Source organism: Nomia melanderi, chromosome 2 (genome assembly GCF_051020985.1).
Source record: "Nomia melanderi isolate GNS246 chromosome 2, iyNomMela1, whole genome shotgun sequence".
Taxonomy (NCBI): Eukaryota; Metazoa; Arthropoda; class Insecta; order Hymenoptera; family Halictidae; genus Nomia; species Nomia melanderi.
In genome coordinates, this window is record NC_135000.1 from 11,168,885 (window position 1) to 11,186,781 (window position 17,897).

Genomic DNA, 17,897 nt, shown 5'->3' on the forward strand with positions numbered 1-17,897 from the left:
TCGTTACTTGTACTTGTAAACTATGATAACAAAATACAATATGTCAAGGTATTTGCATACTTGGGCTACTACTATTACTTACTACATGGGGTGAAAAATATATATCTTCCTGGATATTTCAAAAACTGTTTGGTCTATAAGAAAATTATGTTAATAATGTCTGAATACCTGGTTTCTAAACTTTCACTGTCGAAACCACACGAAGTCGAAAAAGTTTGGCAATATCTCTTCTGTCCTTTTATTTAATGTTTCATTTTGGTTTGACATTTTTGATATTTTGTAATTTTTAAATAAATACGACAAAATTAATGTAAACATGGAATATAATATTTCTTATTGTAATATAACAACTATAACTCCTGTAGAAGGTGATAGGACATTTTTCACAAATCGATACGTATATTTTATATTCATATCGATTATTTGTATATTCAGATTATTTATATATTTCTGAATATAAAATAAATGAATATAAATTGCAGAGTACGTAACTATGCGATAAAGTAATACTTTAATACAAGTCTATAATGTTTTTGTTATGATTTTTAAATATTTCTACATGATACATGTATCTAATTTTTCGGCAGTAAATTATTATGATACTAAAGAATTTTTATGGTTCACATTTTATGCTGTTTTAAAATTATATAGATCGAATTGTATGTTCACAAAATTGATTTTGTGCTAGGAACATTAGATTTTTAAACTGAATTTATAAGTGAGTTTTAATCGTTTCAATTTTTATGAATAACGATTAAGGTTACAACAAAAATTTTTCAAATAGCCATTGAAGCTACTTTTGCCTAGCGAAATTGATGATTGGTCCTTTCAATATCGAGAATAGTTGCGTAACGAACTTTTGTTCAAGTAATTCTTCAAGAACAAGATACACAACTTTTAAGAAAACATGTGTTAATAAAAAGAAACTTCAACGAAAACGTAAAAACACTGTAAAAGGAGTAACGACGTAAATGACCTAGTTTCTCCAGTTGAGCGACTAATTTTGGTTCACTTTTCAGTTTCTATGCTTCTCTTCTGTCACTAGTCTGTAAGCAATTATCGTTATTATCGCTTGATTTCATAAAATCGGGAGTAACAGAATTACGATTCCGTTTTCGGTTTTAAATTATTTACAGTAAAATTTAATTTAAAAAATCTCTCGTAGGATGAATAATTAAATAAACCAATGACGAATATACGCCAGGGATTGAAAAAGTTGCAAAAATATCTGTTTCAAACTGTTATATATCGATTTTGACTGAAACAGTTATGAAGAACCGAAATAAGTCAACTGTTCCGGTTTTTCGTAACAGATATAATAGCTGTTATTTTTCGGTTTTTCATAACTATTTCAAGAACAAAAATATAACAGTTATAGAACCGTTTCTTATGTATGTACAGTGAGTCACAAAACTATTCGTACCCACCTAATCTCCAACTATAATTGATTATTTGCATGTTTAACAGATCGCAACAAAAATTTTATTTGTGTGGTAAGATAATATATTTAATAATCTTTCAATTAATACAAATTTTATTAAAAAATAAACAAATTAGTATTATATAAACCTGACTTCTTAGATGTAGGTGGAAAATCAGTACAACAAAAGTATTCGTTCTGCTCCAAATTCATACAGTTCACAAATTTAATTTCTTACTTAATATTTACTCGAACCCCCTTTAGTTTGGATAATACTATGGAGACGATCTGGTATGTTTTGAACAAGACTTGAAGTATAATGGAGTTAAATGTTATTCCAAATTTTTCTTTTAACATATCTTTACTTGTTATAATATTTTCTCTTAATTTTTTTTCGATCTCGACCCATAAATGTTGTATAGGATTAACGTCGGGACTTTGCGGATGCGTAATTAACATGTGCGGCGTATTATGTAATAACCATTGTTTAACAGTGTGGGCCGTTTGGGGTCGCTGTCTTACCGAAAATAAAAATTACTTTCTAACTGTAATTTTTTAGCACTAGGTGGTAAATTTTCTTTTAAAATGTTTAAATATTTATTCTTCTCCATTATTCTATCAATAAAAACGAAATTTCTAAGATTGTCTGCCGCCATACACCCTCAAATGAGTACAAAACCTCCTCCATGTTTTACGGTATGTTTTAGATTTCTTCTTTCTCTGTATACGCTCTTCTCCGCGCCATATAGCGTCCAGCTAAACCAAATATATTAAATTTTGATTCGTCTGAGAATATTACACGTTCCCAGAACACACACTCTTTGTCCACGTGTTCTCTTGTACATAGAAGACGTTTGCGTCCATTGGTGTTACCGATGAAGGGTTCTTCCGAGCTACTCGTCCATTAAAATCTTATCTTCGTAAGATTCTTCGGCATGTTACGGCACTAACGTCTTTTTTAAAAGTTATATTAGGAATAGTACTTAATTTTGTATCATTCCTTTTTATACTGTTAATGACATATTAAATAGTGGATTTACTTCTACCAATAGTGTTTGCTATTTAACTGTACGACTTCCCTTCTTCATGCCATTTCCAAATTAATTTTCTTTCTGCTATTGACGTTTCACTACCCTTTTGATTCATTTTTATAATTATCGAGAGAATATTGCCTCGTCAACGTAATGTTGTCTAGTGAGGAATAATCTATCGTTTGCCTCATTGTAGGAATCAGAAGAAAGCTATATTGGTAAATATCTTAGTTTGTACGTGCTTAGAATTTAAGGGTACGAATACTTTCCTGTTGCTGTTTTCGAGCACATTTACTCTGAATATTTATATTACTTCGGAAGGTTAATTTTGAAATAAAATTTATATTAATTTAAAGCTTATTAAATTTATTATCTTAATCCATCAATAAAATTTTTGTTACGATTTGTTAAACATACAAATAATCATTTACAGTTGAAGATGGGAAGGGTACGAATACTTTTGTGACTCACTGTATGTGTACCTTTTACAAAACACAGAATGTTCCAATCGAACTTTTCTCGCGTTTATCACACACGTTGTGTTTAATATTGATTTGGCTGAAGGGTTAAATTGACGAAAAACAAAAATATTATACATGGTTGAAATGGATCCTCAAACAGAATAATTGTAATCTCCCGTGTTCAATCATTCTTTTCCTTTTGTGCAATGTTTGCATTATAGTATCAGTGATCGAAAGAGAAACAAAATTTCACTGATCAACTGATATTTCTTTGGCGGTAGGTGTATTCGACTCAATTAAGGGACTTATTCCAAGTGGTCGTACTGCACATTAAGCGTGATTACAGAGATCGCGGTTTATGGTTGAATTATCCTGTTTCGTCATGAGATGACTGGCGATATCGATCTACCTGTTAATTAATCCTTGCTCGAGTATTTCGCTCTAGTCTAATACGTTAGTTTTTCCAGAATATAAATGACAACAGCATGAAAGGTTGTCCCTTATGGCGAAATTACACGTCACTGATCACGATCTTATTAATTTCACTTTACGAGAATCCTTAATTATATGAAAATGAAGTTGAATATGTCATTTTATTACTCTGAATTTTTATTTTGTTTTGTTATGTAAAAGCATCTCTTAAAATTTATACTAGATTCTAATTAAATGGTCTGTATATTAGATAATATAAGCATATTTTTGAGTTTTCTTAAAAATATTGGAACTCTGATTTGGAATTCTGATTAATTTTCGCGACATGTATTACCAAGTTCTTATAAATAGAGGTTACGACTTTAAAATAAAGAATCGTGGAAAGCAAATGTTATTGATAAATCTAATTCGTACATCTTAGAAGGCCGTAAAAACTTTTCCTTTTCCTTCCATTGCTTTCAAACACTAACTCTTACTCACCACAAGCTGCACAATTGTTCGACCCTTATGCTTTGTACTCTCAATACAAGGCATGGTACTAGCGAAGGCATTTACCGTCCTTTGACAGCTAATCCTTTAACGTCGTTCCTACGTTTACGTCTCTATGTACTTGTATGAATGAACAGATGAACGTTACTTACCAAGCATTTTCAAGAACAATTTACATGTGCAAGTATATCTGCATCCTACTAGGAGTTTTCTTTGATGATACCTAATTGGAGTCTGTACATAAAATACAGAATGTCCATTTTTGATGACACTTTTAGTTGTAATTGCTATAGTACAGTTACTTTGTTACTAATACTAGTAAAGCATAAGAAGAGTTATTAATAGAATATGAAGCATATTACATAAATTAAATGGATATCAACAGAATAACGTTAGATATATTTTGTTAAGTTCAAGTGAAGCAAAAATTATTTTTCCTGAAGTTGGATTAAATGTTCTGTTTATTGTACCATTAATACTTAAATAGTTTAAAACGTAAATGAGAAATTAACTAGCGGTGTGTGTGTATTTTTATTCAAATACATTCGCTTAATTTGATAGAGTTTTGTCTGAAAGAATGAAATTAATTTTTTGATGGTTCAGCACATTTTAATTATACCTATTTCAGGAATTACATTTCAGGAATTAAATAATATGTTTTTCTCAAATTGTAAAATGTTCTTGCAAATTCACAGGAAGGAAGTGGGTATTAGAAATTAAGTAAAAACTATTTTATGCAATTTAATACTTCCTTCTCGTTTTTGTTTTTGACATTTTTCAATCCAAATTAAAACTCGATTGTCGAACTTCTGCATAACAGCCCATAACATACAGATAAGTATGTGTTTCTCAAGAAATATTTCGCATAGTTCCGAGATATGGGATATGTTGACATTACTCGAGCTACATTTTTGGAATATTTCATACTACGTTGAAATTCAAGTATCCGTCATATTTAATATTCGAAAGCGATACATCATATACGTATATTGGATAGAAGAAATAATGCGCATATAAAGATTTTCGTTACGTTATTACGAAAACGTAAAGTTAACGGGAAACTGACAATACCAAAACTTGTATTACATTTTTACTTATGAATTCTTATCTTCCTATATATCAATTATTGAATTATATTTTATAGAAAATATTTCTTTGAAATAATAAGATGTAACGAAATGAGTTCTTTAATAAACAGTATTTTTCGAAGATTCTCAAATTTTCTGATTTTATTTTGACAACAATGAATATTAGTTTGCCACATCTTTTAGCTTTTCTACTATGTATTAATGTTCATTCCTTTTACGTTGATTGTATGGTTTGTATTTGATGATCCGAAATATCGGGAAAGATGAGAATCACTGGTTGTGCTATTGCGAGCACTTCAGGTTAACTTCAGGTTAACTAACGCCTAGTTCGTTAGTTCTTCATTGAGCAATCGATCTAAACGATTATTCATTCCCGGAGAATACGCCGATGGCTCTGAATGTAACGCAATAGCAAAGCGTGATCATTGTGATTTAAAAGTCACATTATTCCATTTTTGTTTTTAATCAAACATTCGATGTTAATCGAACCGAAAAATAAATAGTTCTTGGTTCTTTTTAATCTTCTCGTTTTCATAATCAAACTTATTATCCAACCGTACAACATACGTACTTGTACTTAATGTTTTGCGCGTATAACGTAACACAATTGAAATAAATTTTACGCTTACTAATATTTACTTACTTACTTAAATTTTACCAAAAGATAGGCATTTAGATATGTCTAGCATGTGTTCAACATATATATTCAATATACATTTCGCAGATATGGTATGCTCACTGGCATAAACAATGCTTGGTTTCTTCTGTACTAAAGATGATCCATAAATAGTCCATATAGATAATATACAATATATAATACTTTGATCTTCATTAAATTCAAATTCTTTAATGTAGTATTTTTGTTTTATTACACAATGTACTGGCAATTAAAACTTCTGTTTTGTGAAGAAGGTATCTTAATTCAGCAATGAATATTTTTTTTACTGATCCTATAATGCGTGCGATTGTGGATTGAAATATTTCAAGAGGTATTGAGAATGCGCAAACAGAATAAACAAATTTGCTCCGACTGCACATTCAACCTGTTTGCGTTTGCCAATAATTATAGATATAGTTGAACGGGTTTTTCCTTTCACTTCTATTATCGTTACTTTTTAATAAAGCTTTTGCAAGTGCACCTACACATGATTTCATTGTTTTATTTCTAGACGTAGTATACATTAACATTAGGACTATCAAATGGGTCAAATTGGCCGATTCCTAAATTTTTCTTTCCCAGGGACCAAAAAAATAAAAGATGCTTCTCTGCGAAATTACTAAAGAAATTGTTTTAGTAATACGCAAATTGAATCATAAGTCAATTGAAATCTCAGTAGCTGCGTTCTCGGGATTCTTATAGAAAAATTTGAAAATGTCAATTTGACTGCTGAGTAGCTTTAGTGTTAATGAAGTTCTTACAAAAGTTTGGGATATAAACGTCTCTGTTTGTAACTGCATTGTAATAAAACAATAAGCATTATCGAGAAACAATATTTGTATTACCTAAAACATATTAAGCAATTAATAGACGATGTGTTACTATATAACCATCGATGAATGAAGCATATGTATTATTAGGTAAATTCAATGTTCAACTTGTTTATTTATGGTGTATAATTAGATCTACACTCACGTCTGCAATTACTTACACAATGGAATTGTGCACTTGAGAGTTTTCACTAAACTAAGTATGATCCATGCCTGACCGATATTTTATGGTATCGTTAAAATAATGCTATGCATTTTGCTCAGAACATGAAGGCTTGATGAAACCCTACAGATAATTAGTGTACAGTAATAAGCAAATATCCATTGCCTCATTATTCTGAAAGCCATGAGAAGATAATCTAACTCCGCTTGAGATACCTATAGCGTAAAAGCCGCTAAAGTAATAAAATTATAAGTGAATTGAAAATCATTCCTATAGATGTTACTTTTTTTTATTTTATATTTTTATTGAGTCATAACTCTTATTTACTAGGAAAATGTAATTTGTATGAAATAATAGGTTTACGGTATTAAGCGATTATAATTTTTATTGGTCGTTTGTCGGTTCATAAATTAAATTTCGAAATAAATTTTTTAATAGTTCTTTTAATGGTTATTCATTTATAGACGAATACGATTGTGCATTTTATTATTAAATTCTTCTCTAATTTATATTGAATATTTTCACTTGATTTACAGGCTTAAATACTTTTAACTGGTTTATCTGAAAAACTTTACAGAACAAATGTTAGTTATATATCATTAGTTTATTTATTAAAGTAATATTCAGATTACCTGAAATTATTTAGTTAATTTTTAATGCTGGAAAATATATTTCAGAAGGTCTTTGAATCGTATACTGTACATTTTAAAAATGTAAATATAAAATACTTAATCTTCGTGAAAAAAAAATATTATAAACTACAATTAAAATATATTTCATATTAAAATAGGTAAAAATCTAGACTATTCATGCACAACATGATATAAACTTTTTTTCAGCATGGTCGAGCAGGATTCAAATTTGCTTGTTAATCAAGTTTTTTGCTAAAAAATTAATTTTTGCACACTGATATTCATTGAAACTATATTGCTTACTAGATGTTTATTATTTTCGACAATCATGTATAAATATTTTAGATACTCACAACTCCAATTTAGAATTATTGCTATCATTTATTTAAAAATTAATGCTTAATGAATTAAAGAAAGCTTTCAAAGTTTTCCATCATTAATAAGAAATATTTTTTGAGTTCCAAATTCCGTATTTTTATGAACTGAAATATTGGATATTGTTTCGAAAAGCCTCTTTCACCGAATTACATGAAATTTTGTAGAAATACAAGAGAGCGACGGAGGATCCGAAGCATCAAATGTTAATTTTGTATATTTAATAACTTCTGCGATATTAATGGAAGTCTTTGGTACATCGAATTTTACCTATACAGACATAACGCAGATAACAGTCCCCGGTGTAATAATTCTCGTCGGTAAGTCGATCAGTGAATAGTGATACCGACTTTATCATCCATAAGGTGTCCCATATAAAATCGGTTATCGTAACCTCGCCCACTCAAGCCTTAAAGGATGATTTATGTTCTGTTTCCGTATTTTATAACTTCAGACTTAAATGATTATTGGCGATTATGAAGCCAAAGCGAGGGTGGGCGAGCCGCGAGTCATGCTGATGCATCCCCACTCACGTAGTAAAGTAAGTACAGTACAAAAACTGATATTTCTCAAGCGTCAAAATTAAAAACGTAGTTTGGACACTGAATAAATACTAAGACTGCTATTCCTACAGTGAAGACTGTTGTATTATTCATATCTGAATAGACGGAATTCCATTTATTGTACAAAGATTCATTATTACTATCACAGAAATTATTCATTTCCACAGGTAATATTTTATATTTAGGTTCCTACATTCCTCTCCCTTTATCCGTAAAAATTTCGTATTGATCGGCGAGAGGTGCTTTTTAGAATAACAGTCGAAATATTTTTAGTATACATTTCCCTATGTAATTGTCCAAGAGTTACTTTTTATTTTATCGCACTTTATTTTTTATTATCTGTGTTTCACTGTTATGTCTGTTTATTTTATACTACAGATGAGCAATCAAACTTTTTGTCTGCATTAATGAAAACAATAGGTACGTACTATTTGATACAGAATCTTGTAAGGATCAGTGCACTTCTTCCATATTTAACCCTTTGCACTCGGAAGGCGACTCAGTCTCTACTTAATTTGACGCGGTAAAACTATAAAATCTGATATTTAATATTGATCTTTGTATAATGCCTTGATACGTGAAATATTGGAATAAAATAGCTTTGTTCCTCAATCTACTTGTGATTTCCCTTCGAGTTAGTTTCAAGGAATATCGTCTCCGCCTTGTCAAAAAATATTAAACATTTCTAGTGAGAAACTTCCGAGTGCAAAGGATTAAACCTTATATTCTAGCTTTGTTCCGTGTTGCTTCATTTAAGTCTTGTTTTGTATAGTATACATATATTATGTGTTATATGTAACATATATAAATATACGGACCTCACACATTTCTAAATTTCTTGCGTCCTTCGATGACAACTAGACGTGTTGTAAGCCTGGCTACTTTTGAAGGGCCTGGTTATTAACACATTGAATGCCGCGCGATTTCATACAACAAAATACACGAAATGGAAAAAAATATAATATTCAATCATTTAATTGAATTGCATTATTACTATTGCATGTTGATCTACCCAAATATCACCGCATTAGGTGGCATTATTTATAATATAGAAATGTTTTCGAATAATCATGGTTTAATTGAGTAAACTATAGTCATTCGATTTGGTTCAGGGTCACCGGTGACCTTCGTGGCATTCAACGTGTTAAATAGTTTCGTTTCGTAGCGAGTGAATTGATCCGACTTGAAGAAAAACCACGACAGTTGTCGTTTTGCATATTCCCAGTGGACCTGACCACCGCTGCCAAAAAATATGTTTCAGAATAAAATTGCAGAGGGACCAAAGTGAACACTCTGCCTTTGTTTTAGATGTTGTAGTTGTTGATTGACACTCGCAATAGTCACAAGTTGTTGTAGTAAGTTAATCGCAAATAAGCAGTCGTTGATGAATGCTAGAGTTACTTAGCCATTGTATTAGAAACTTATCGTTAGTCGCTGATTTAACGTCTTGTAGTCTCAAACAGTTTCTACGTGATCTGAATTATTAGTACTGTACCTAGCGATAGCAACGAGGCTCACTCTCGATATATATCATTGTTGTCCTCCTAGGGTAAAAGTGGTTCTTCGAGCGTTTTAAGCAAAACAAGACATAAATAGAAAAAGATTTTCTGCAACTCTAAACTCAAAATAATTTTGAATTATTTATTACAATTAAAGTGAACTGTATAGTTATCTGGTGCTTGGAGTTTGATTATATGGCGATCTTAGTCGCTGAAATTAATGTACAGAGAAATGTATAAATGTAAATTAGAAATGCTCCTGAGCTTGTGGACTCTCATTGCTGACTGACTGCTAGTTCCTGAAAAGTCTCGTCGTCGAGAAAAGGAAAAGCGGGGGTGTCTTCGGCGACTTCAAAAAATTTTGGACCTGAGCACTTTTCCTATTGGCGGTTCAACTAAACAGATTTGTCATTAGTCAAATGGACTACGCACGTAAGCCTAATATTTAGGCGCGCTAGTGTCATCAGTAATCGTTCGGAATTTCCCGGCACGTGTTAGATGACTTTATGAGAAGCCACAGCCTATTCTCTTGGAAGTAATAAACATAAAGTACAAACAATGAAATAGTCCCTGTCGATACATGATGCATAGAAATTTAAAAGGCTTTAGACACGCTTTGACTTCTCGTGTTGCATTGTAGAAATGAAAATTACCGCTGCCTATTCTGGTTTCGAATCTGTAACAGCAACCGTATACAATCTTCAAGTTCCGTATAGATTAATCGAAAAGTAAACTCGTCGAAATAAAGATTTTCAAAAATTGTTCAATTAGTCCAAGACCTAGAAAAATAAAGCTATTCATATAACAGCTTCTTTCTGATGAATTGATTTACGACGCTTTTACCTCTTTTACACCTGTAAGTTGTTAACCTCTTCCGTTATTACCGCGAGTCTAACTCCTAGTATTTACCTGTTACCGGCTCGATGTGAAAACCACGAGTCTGACTCGCGATACCTGTTACGGGTCAGACGTGGAAAACACGAACCTGCCCTGTACAGTTTGTTCCGGACAGGTGATACCTCTCGTTTAGCGGAAAGGAGTAAAGAAATGTTGTGAAAGTAATATAAGACATTTGAATATACTAAGAGTGAGAAAGTTTTAAACGTGAAAAAATATAAAACTGAATCAATTATATATACTTCAGAGGAAATCTCATCTTCATTCATGGACGGCGATTTCTTCAAAAGATGCTTACATAATCTCATGTGTATATCGGTGCAAAAGATCTTGTAGAAATTATAAAAAATAGACATATATATTCAACTCATAGCTCTCCTCGTGAAGCAAGAAATGATTATCATCTATCATGTTCCATTATAAGCTGATTAATATGATTACACGAATTGACACCTAGAACCTTGTTGTTTACACAACAAACATATTATTTAAATATTTGGAAAATTCTTTAGACTTCGATAATGATTTCATCGAATTTGTGCAATCTGATTCTTATACAATTACACCTGTAGCGCTTACTCAAACTGAATCTACTTCAAGAAGTCATCCGAAACTCTTAACGATTGAAACTCGAATAAACATTAATACACAATTTTCGGTTACACGGAGATCAATAGTCATTCTTATTTCATAAAGTCTTCACAAATATATAGTTCTTTAAATGATATTAAATTTCTGCACAGTAGCGTTGATAAGTTAAACAATTCAACAAAATTTTCAACTAATTTGAATTCTATTTGCAGGAAATAATAAGAATTAAGTAAGTAATATTTAGAAGGCTATAGCTGAAAGTCACCGTTTATTAAAAAGTGTATACCTATTTCATAAAATGATATTAGTTTTATGATTAAGTAAACCTTCAGAATACGTTTAAAACTTCAGTTGAAGTGTTTGTGTTGCAATTTTCGATATTAGCATGTTTTAACTCGTAAATAATGAAGTTCTACTTATTGTGTATTCTTATCATTTATCATAACGAAACAAAATTAGAAATTGTTTCTTATTGTTAAACTTAGACAACTATTAATATATTAAAATTCTCTGCGTTAAATGTAGGAGTCGGCCACATGGCCAGAAATGGAACAGTAACTACAAACGGTACATTTGCCCTATGACCTTATCTTCGGAGAACAGTGGAATGCTTGCCTTTTCAGAATTCTTTTGATAAACCCGACTACTTCTTTTCACTGTGTATAAATAATGTTTGATATAACGAGCATCGGAAAACATTCCTGCGGGTTTTTAAACCAAAATTTAAACACACAGAATATTTTTGTAAAATAATTATATTTTGTTTAATACCGACTGCATAAACATAAATTGCTGTAAGTACCAGTTTCATCCATTAAACTAGTGAAATACTGATTGAAGTCGGATTTCAATTGCTAACAAGAAAACCGGACGAACTTTTTCCAGTACCTAAAATAATGTGGAATATGATAAGCACCTTACAACACTTTATATTGTGTGAACATTCGCCTGGATTGGTTCTAAATCCGTTGAGTTGTATTATTCGCAGAATAGAGTTTACAATAATAATGGTAGGTTATAAGAACTCTGAAATTGTAGATATGTATCTAAGGGATTATCTTACAGAATTTAGCACAGATAAATAACCAATAAAATAAAAAAAAGGCTGTATGTCGGAAACAGGGTCATATACATTGTTGAAGACTATATTCTGATCGTTCTCGAACAGATTGCAGCAGTGTTATTGCTCAATAGATTTAATGAACGAAAATGATGTTATAGTTAATGTAGTTGTTTATTTTTACTGGTTTTCACTGAGATCCTATTTTTTGGCATTGTAAGTGCAATTCAGTGGTTCCGTCAGATAATCAGTGTTAAAATTTATAGCATTCACTTGACCTACTCTTGAATGCAGCTTTGCATCAATTGAATTTTAAGACGAAACTTTGAGTATACATTAGTATGAACTGGTTTTTTTATTTTAGTATCCCAAAGTATTACTAGAGTCATATTCACATTAAAAATGAGTATTTAAAGACTGTAAAAGAATATTTAATTTAAAAAATGCTGTGAATGTAGGTATTTATGGTAATTTTAACTACTATCAACACAATGACCCGAAACACAAAGTAACAATAGTGGAAGAATATTTATTGTAAAATTGTCCAAAACTATTTCTTTCTCTTCCATAATTTAAATCCGATAAAGAAAATGTAAAAAAAAGTATCTATAAGGATAAAGAAAAAGTTAAAAAAGAGTTTTAGAATTATTTTTATTAGGTCTACTTATTATTGGTCTACCTACTATTGATACTAGTTCTGTAAACATATTCTGTGTTTCGTTGCAAAAATACCTCGTTCGTATTTACCTGACACATCTATGTCTTTCTTAATTCACACCTTCCAAAGCAGTTTCGGACATCTACTAAATATGCTCCACAATAGACACTGGTATTTGGAAATATCGCTTCGCAGTCAGTATGTGAAATAGGATTGGATTCCATACGTACCGGCTGCTACCGCTGAATCGCGGTGCAATGCAAGAATAAACTGTTACCGCTACCACGCAGACTCGCTGTGATTATATTGAACTTTTTTGCGTATTTTTTTATTGAACTTTTCATGTACTTTATTTGAAAATGAGGTCCATAGGAAAAGTAGATGCACAGTCCTTTTCCATCATGATTTTAAATTAAAATATTCCAAAATGAGCTAGTGGGATCCTGTATTTCATCTCTTTGCAAGGCAAAGAGGATATTCATCTGACAGACATTAATTAAAAAATTCTCGAAGTATATTTAAAATTTTGCATTCCAAGACAATCGTATGGCAATCTTTAGCGTCCATTCGAAATTACTTCAGTGGATGCATTAGCAAATCTGACCGATAGTCTGAAAACTATCTATTAATTCTTTCAAGATTCTTAATTATTAAACAAGTCGCAACTATTTACGTTTAAATGAAAGTCATGTATGCTTTTCGTTGAAACGTATGTCAAGACGAACATACGAGTGATTTTGTTTTCAGGACTGTATATAATTTTTATTTAGTCTTTTGCGTTTTCAAGCAATTGGCGACTAGATTCGTATACATTCTAGATATAAGAAAGTTTATATTTTACATTCATAATCTTAATTAGCGTTTCAATCGATAGTGAAAGTACATTTTGCCTTGTTTTTAGAGTGGTCCGAAGACAAGTAGGATGTGGCAGGAAGATTATACTAAGACCAGTTGGAGGCACATTCTTAGCAAATTCCGTCTCTCATGCTTCGCATAGTACTTAGCACGCAATCCTAGAATCCGCTCACATTTTGCACAATAGAATTGTGCTCCCAAGCTTTAGTTAGTAAAACGGGTTTCGCCTACTCTACTTCCATTGTTAAGGAGGCGCACAGGCGGAGACATTAAATATGACGTTATCTTCTGCCATCCGAATCGAACATAATAGATGTATACCAATACATACCTCCAACCACTATTAGTCTCTAATACTGTTTCATTTTGCTTCTAATTTACTAGGACTATTTATAGAATATAGTCAATTTTGTTATCCTTAAATTTCTCTATAAAAATCCAGATTTGCATAAACATTCGTAATCTATTAATAGCGAATAATACTGATTCACAAAGGAAGTATAATAATCGATTTTTCTGTAAGTATCACTACTAGTGCAAATTGGACAATTTTTATGAATGGTATTTCTACTGACAATATTAAAGGTGTTTTATTATTTATTGTACCAACTTTGACCCCTTGAAATGAATTCTGTCAATACAGACGAACTGTATTTAAATTACTTAGAAAGCTTTTCTAGTTATTCTGAACAGTGAAAATAAAATATATGTTTTATTTTTACTATTAATAATAATTGAACATAACATTCTTAATGTGTGAAATAAGTGTGTAGTGTTTTATATTTTTAATTAAAAGTGTTGCGGTACGTGGCTCGCAGCGTTGGTAGGAAATAGCATTGACCACTTACAGACGTTTAGGTATAGGCAATTAAGCCTACCCTAAAGTCTGTAAGTCGGCGAAAATGTTTTACACTTTTTACACATGCGTAGCTGAATAGGCTACCCTACCATAAACGCTGCCAGCCATGTCCCATTAAGGCTTCTTCGGCCGCACGGTCAGCGCGGCTCGGAAAAAACATTCCAAATTAGAAATTCACAATTTTAAATTAGAAATTCTCAATTAGAGATATGCCGAAACTGAGCCGCCATAACTACCGGACCGGGCGCCACAAATGACGCGGCGTCTCCCGAATGTCTCCACTTGCCCTGTACACTCTTAGCTTGACTTGACGGACCTAGCTTTAGACGTGAGAGCTGCACTGTACACGAAGTTTGAAAAAATGTACCTGTTTGCAAACATTGGTTTAAATGAGAAGATTTTAGGTTAAATGTTAAATCTTTGTTTATATATTAGACTTTGTTCAATCTTTATGCAGTTTAGATTATGAACATTTTGCACTTATTCATATTATTTGTTGACAAAAAAGGAAGAGTATGGATGAAATTATAAATTTTTGTTTACGTGTTAGACTTTGTTCAATCGTTATGCAGTTTCGATTATCAACATTTCGCACTTATTCATATTATTTGTTGACAAAAAAGGAAACTATGACAACATTACGCGGTATTCCCAGGCGGTCACCCATCCAAGTACTAACCACGCCCAGCGCTACTTAACTTCGGTGATCGGACGAGAACCGGTGCATTAGAACGCGGTATGAACGTTGCCTGAAAAGCTGAATACAAAACTGAAGTAAAACGTAAAAACCAATATACATACGAGATAAAAAGTATCGGTCGCTCGCTCCACTTCGGTCATTTCAGAAAACATAAAAAGCCACCGCTGTGCCGAAACGAAATCCGACACCAATGTTCGTACGTCTCATTTCATCGTATTTCGTTTCGCTTGCGTTCTTTGTTACGCGACTCGACCAATAACAAAGCATGCCGAAGCCAAGCTGCCATAACTATCGGGCTGACCGCCGCGAATGAACGTTTCCCGTTGCCCCTGTGCACTTTTAGGTTCGGTCAACTCGGCCAAGACGTGGAGCTGCACTGTGTTAGGAAGTTACTTTCAAAATGTATTCAAACGAAAAATTTACTGTCAATCCCTGGCGACTGATACCGCGTTTAATGTATTAAAGAACAAATAAAAATTTTGTTTTCTCCGTGACAAGTATACTCGTCATAGAACAAAACCTCGCTATTTTTTCATAACGAATGCACTCGATGTAAGCATCACATAATGAATTTCAAAAGGAATGATTTATTAATTTTGTTGTTGTTTTTCTTGTAGGTAAATATGGAATCCATTCATATGCATATGTAGAAGACATGGAGAGAAACGTGCATTGCGACTTCTGCTACTGTCTGGATACTGGAACTATCATATTATAAAAATAAGTACTCTGCCAAATAATTATTTGTAAGCATTCGAGATCAATTACAGTCTTTGTTCGTTAATGCGTGTGCGTGCAAACAGTTATGTAACAATTTATTATCGTAATAGTAGTTACAGATTACTAATCTTTTATGATACTGAAAATATATTTGAATATTGGTAATTATAATTATTTCACATAATAAACGCAGCTAAAACAGTCAAACGCGATACACAGTTTTAATTGTGCTTAATAAAATTCTGTGATCAATGTAGATTTTCTTGTTTCAACTGTTTGATGATTTTAAAAAATTCATATTAATTGTCGTTACTGCTAAATATATAACTGGCGATCGATTATTCACAAAATAAACACTTTGGGAAAATCTCATATTTCATTCTGTCTAGTTTTTAAAGCTGAGTATTTCCACATTCTGCGAATTCGTTCTTTTTTCAGTGAACTGTTACGTTGTTTGCGTTTTACAAATAAAATCACAATCAATTTTCAAATGTATATGGATTCTGTGGTCGTTTTATGTTTTTTTCAGCAATATAAAGTTCGACTGTGTCAGTATGGAATACGTCTATTACAGTTCCTAATCAACAAATTCAGGTTACCTCTTCGGCGCATCTTCTTTTATAAAATTAGCTTGTCTCTGCACTATTTGAAGCCAGACACCTACATTTATACGATATCTTATTCGTATTGGTTATCATTATTGAGTAGATGAGAAATAAATAACTTTTGCTTATTTAATATGTTTGGACATTTTCCGATATTAATGTTTTGTAACTCTAGCTTAATATACTACGTTTCAGTCGTATTATATTTTCATAGAATTTCAAAAATTCAAATAGTGCACCGGTTTGAGATTTTATCTTTTGTTACTGATACTCTAACATAAAGATTCACAAGATCCTCAACCGTTCGTCACGCATGGAACGTCTCGAGCTGCCCGAATATTGCAGTACAAATGTTATAGAAATGAATGTTTTAAACAACTTTTCCTTTTGGCAACAATATCACTCTCATTTAGTTTCCAAGATAATCACGAAAAACTTTTGCTACATTATATTCTATATCAGAAGTGTATAACTTACTCTCCTCGCACTAGTAATTCGAAAACAATGTTCCCTCAGTACCTCTACTTAAAGAGTTACCTGAGACTTTGTATGTGAGCAGTTTAAAGAATTAAAAGTAGTCATGGAGAGAGTAGCTTTTTGTAAAGGGAGTGTCACTAGAGTGTTCACGGTCACCGATTTAGACACCTTTATTCTATATACATGAGGACGTCTGCTGTGAAACGGCCATAAGCACAGTCGGACGGTCATAGCGCCGGCTGCGGCTTACATCAATGAGCCATTTATTGAGCTCATTGATTTTCTTCTTAGGAGAAGACCTGATCTTCTCAGGTTTCACGTACTCTCCCCGACAAAAGTTCCAACAGTTCCAGTCAATCGCGATAGTTTGATAAGTTCTTTCGTATACATAAAAATGAGTTTTACTTAGGTAATGTTTATCATGTGGGTAGTCTGCACAGCGTGGCGGGTCCACTGTAACGGCCACAGATCGTGAGTTGGCAAGTGGACTCAAGCGGATTCTAAAACATGGTAGTTGGGCATCTGTATCCTCAGGATTTCAGAAACATAAGAAGCTGCCGAAATGAAATTCGACGCCAACGTTCGTTACATCTCACTTCATCGCGTTTTATTCCGTTTGCTTTCTTCGTCACACCGCTCGGTCAATAATGACAATGTGTCACACACGAGGCACCACTGTTGTTTTATAGTTATTAACGCAAGCATTCTGGGTGGAAAAGAGCAATCACCGTTACCCCTACGACTTTTCAGCTTGTGAGTAGTTGGCCAATTCGCGATCGATGAACTGTGCTTATGTATTTACCTGCGTGAAACCTGAGAAGGTGACGGCCGGTG

At 32.3% G+C, this 17,897-nt stretch overlaps 1 long non-coding RNA gene and 1 other non-coding gene across 3 annotated transcripts in view; one reads left to right on the forward strand and one right to left on the reverse strand.

Annotated features, from left to right (window-relative positions):
* Window positions 1-17,897, forward strand: part of LOC143174269 (uncharacterized) — a 316,575-nt gene that overhangs the window by 203,344 nt on the left and 95,334 nt on the right. The window contains exon 2 of one of the 2 annotated variants that reach the window (XR_012998079.1): window positions 8,034-8,120. The exons of the other annotated variant lie outside the window; for it this stretch is intronic. This is a non-coding gene — a long non-coding RNA (uncharacterized LOC143174269). The remainder of the gene's footprint in view (window positions 1-8,033; window positions 8,121-17,897) is intronic. 2 annotated transcript variants of the gene reach the window in all.
* Window positions 15,192-15,311, reverse strand: LOC116430782 (5S ribosomal RNA). Its single transcript, XR_004235785.1, has one exon. It is a non-coding gene; the product is annotated as a 5S ribosomal RNA (ribosomal RNA).